The sequence below is a fragment of the Acomys russatus genome, chromosome 25, assembly GCF_903995435.1.
Source record: "Acomys russatus chromosome 25, mAcoRus1.1, whole genome shotgun sequence".
In the NCBI taxonomy this organism is placed as follows: Eukaryota; Metazoa; Chordata; class Mammalia; order Rodentia; family Muridae; genus Acomys; species Acomys russatus.
In genome coordinates, this window is record NC_067161.1 from 22,265,034 (window position 1) to 22,268,381 (window position 3,348).

A 3,348-nucleotide genomic window follows, 5' to 3' on the forward strand; every position below is an offset into this window, starting at 1 on the left:
TATTTATGGGGCACTCTGATGAACAGTGTTGAGCTGTTGATTTCCTCTCACTTTGTCACAGCATATATAGCCTATACCTTTGGCTAGACTTGATCTAAGAAATTAGATAGCATTACAAAGAGTAAAGAAAATGGACTGTATGCCTCTCATTGAAAATTTGGTTGCAATTTCATACTTAGTGACCAGCTCACAACGTCGTATTTTTTTGCCGGGCGGGGAGTATTTTTTCATATCTCCTTCTATGTGTCTATGTTCCTCCCGGCTTCTGAATTGTCTTCAGAGATGTTTTATTGGTTCCTAAGATTGGTAATCACCTCCTGCCTAATGACATCTGTACCTCCTTCTTGTTGCCTTTTTTGGGTCTTTCTTTCCAGGAAAGATTGTGAGAAACTGAGATCAGGGAGTTTGCTCTGAGACTGTGTCTCTAGTGAGAGCAGAAACTACGTCCTTAAAGTCTTTCCAAGAGCACTGCCTAAATTTGAGTTGAAAAAGGATGACACCAATAGACATGCCAAACTGGTGGGGAGAAGCCCATGTAGCCTCCACCCCACAGAAAGAACTACAGGAATGCTGAGGAATGCTAGGAGGAGGTCTTCTCCAGGGAACAGCACACTAATCTATTCCAAAGTCAAATGTTCATCTTGGAAACATACATTAAAGTAACATTATATCGGCTGAAGAGGCTATATTTAGGAATATGTAAGTATATACATACACATATATGCGTGGAATAGCAATTGGTAGAAAAAGAGATCTTATATTTGAAAAACAGTGGGGATGGGTACAAGTGAGAGTTAGGAGGAGGGAAGGGAAAGGAGGAGTATAATTTTATTATAATTTCAAAAATTCAAAGGAAAAGTTAATTGAGTAAAAATGCATTATTAATCCCCAAAATAATAAAAACTAACCTTAAAAAACTAACTGAAATAAAAATTGCACAGACTTGAAGGTCAAGTGACAGGCAAAGTACCCCTTGCTAACATAATCTCACAGGACACATACAAAAAGGGTTAGCTATGTAAAAATACTATAGTCAAAGGGAAGATGGTCAGCTTGGTTTATGAGAATTAAGAGGAAAGGAAAGAAAATAGAAAGGAGAAAGCTTGAGGCAAAGACAACATAAGAGGAGAGAACACTTTGGTGCCCGATTTCATCTTTGAGTTACATGTATGCTGAGGGTTTCTGCAGACATGTAATGTGAAAGGCAAATTCTCCCACAAAAACTTCTGTTTCCTCTCATCACTGCAAGACTTTCTCTATCAACCTATAGTTTGAATCAAATCATTACTGAGTGTGAAGAACACAAAAGAACATGTGAAATAGTCATTTTCTCAGGGGAAAAACAGTGTGAGGGAGAAACAGAGACAAGTTACTATACATAAGTAAGGTGTTAGAATATATGATAAAATAGTCTCTAAAATGAAAGGACAGTAGAAAAGAAGTCCAGTTCCATCAGGATAGGTTAAAAGTTTGTACAACCCATAGTGGGAACGTTTAAATGTCGGCTTTGACACTAAAACAATTGAAACTTTCAGGAATATGTCTTCATGTTCTTATTTGTTTTTTGTTGCTTTTAATCTGATATTTTCTATAATGAGATTTATCCCACAGGGTCTTTCCACAATTAAACGAGACAACAATGACTAAAGACCACTCAAATTTTTGAATTGAAATACATGCTTATAAACATTGTGCTGCCTTTTTAACAAATTTTACATACTTTGTTTTTTTTAATTGTATGTGAGTGGTTGTCTAAGTCAGACTTCAGTTGTCATCCTCTGTTGTTCTCCACAGTAACTTTTCTATCACTGGGAAAAGCAACATGGTCAAAGCAAGTTATGAAAGAAAGTATTGAAATGGGGGCTTGCTTACAGTTTCTGAATAATAGCCCATGATCAGCATTGGGGGAAAGATAGTAGAAAGCAGGCAGACATGGGACTGGACCACTAACTGAGAGCTTACCTCTTATCAACAAGATGGAAGCAGAAAGAGTAAGAATGGGCCTGGTATGGGCTTTTGAAACCCACCCCCTAGCGTCACCTCCTCCAACAAGGTCCCTTCTTTGCTTCCTTCCTAAATAGTCCACCGACTGGGAAACAAACCTTCTAATACATGAGCCTATGGCATGACCTATTTGGGGGATCTGAACTAGTGTTTCACAGGTGAGATGTCCTGCATGTCAAAGCATTTTCATTACTATTCATAACAGTGCCAAAGTTACAGTTATGAAGTAGCAATGAAATAATTTTATGTTTGTGGGTCTCCACAACATGAGAAGTTATATTAAACATTGGGAAGTTTGGGAGCCGGCGCTGTACGCGCACTATCTTAGTTTCTGAGACAAAGCTTTTTAGTGAACCTGGACTTCCCAGATTTCGTGCTCTCTACCCACCCTGTGGACTGCTCTGTAGAGCCCACATCTTAATCCGCAAGAATTAGGTAGAAAGACACTGTGATTCACGTTGAGTCTTTTAAAATCTCAAAGCCTGCCTCCACTAACATGCCTCCTCCAGAAAGGCCACACTCCCTAATCCTCCCCAAACAGCTCTACCCACTGGGGACGAAGAATTTAAATATGGCCCCCCTGGGTTCTCTCAGGCCAGCTTGGTCCAGCCCAGTTGTCTGAGAATGAAGTTCCTGTCCAAGGTGAGGCATCCATTCCAGAAGCGCCGCTTTGAGAGTGAGAAAATCCGAAAGAAATATTCAGAAAAGCCCCCAAAGCTCGGATAGGAGATCCAAACGAAAAGAAACACGTGGTGCCTTCTGATCTGAGAATTTGTCAGTTCTTCTTCTTCATTTTTTTCTTTTCTTTTCTTTTCTTTTCTTTTCGGTCTTTTGACACAGGGTTTCTCTGTGTAGCCTTGGCTGTCCTAGACTCACTTTGTAGACCAGGCTGGCCTCGAACTCACAGCGATCTGCCTGCCTCTGCCTCCCAAGTGCTGGAAATAAGGGCGTACGCCACCACCGCTCGGCCTCAGTTCTACTTCTTGATCCGGAAGTGAATTCATCTCCGTGCTGAAGATGACTTGTTTTTCTTTGTCAACAATGTTATTCCACCCACCAGTGCCACGAGGGGCAGCTATACCAGGAGCACCATGAAGTAGACTTCTTTTTGTACAGTGCCTACAGTGATGGAAGCGTCTAAGGTCTGTGAAGCTGCTGTACCTGGGGTGGGGGCTCTATTCTACAAAGAGGTGGTGCTCTTTCCTTGACATTCATTTCCTCCTTCAGGCGAAAACACCATCTCTTTCTTCAGGACCTGCACTTATTGTTTGAGGCTGTCTCTCCGGTGCGCTCAGCAAGAGGGCTAATGGTAGCGTCTCTCTCCCTTTGTTTACCCTCAGGTCC

General features: G+C 41.2%; 1 pseudogene; it reads left to right on the forward strand.

Annotated features, from left to right (window-relative positions):
• The first annotated feature begins 2,628 nt into the window (after positions 1-2,628).
• LOC127208463 (gamma-aminobutyric acid receptor-associated protein-like) lies at positions 2,629-3,145 on the forward strand (annotated as a pseudogene).
• Positions 3,146-3,348: the final 203 nt, after the last annotated feature.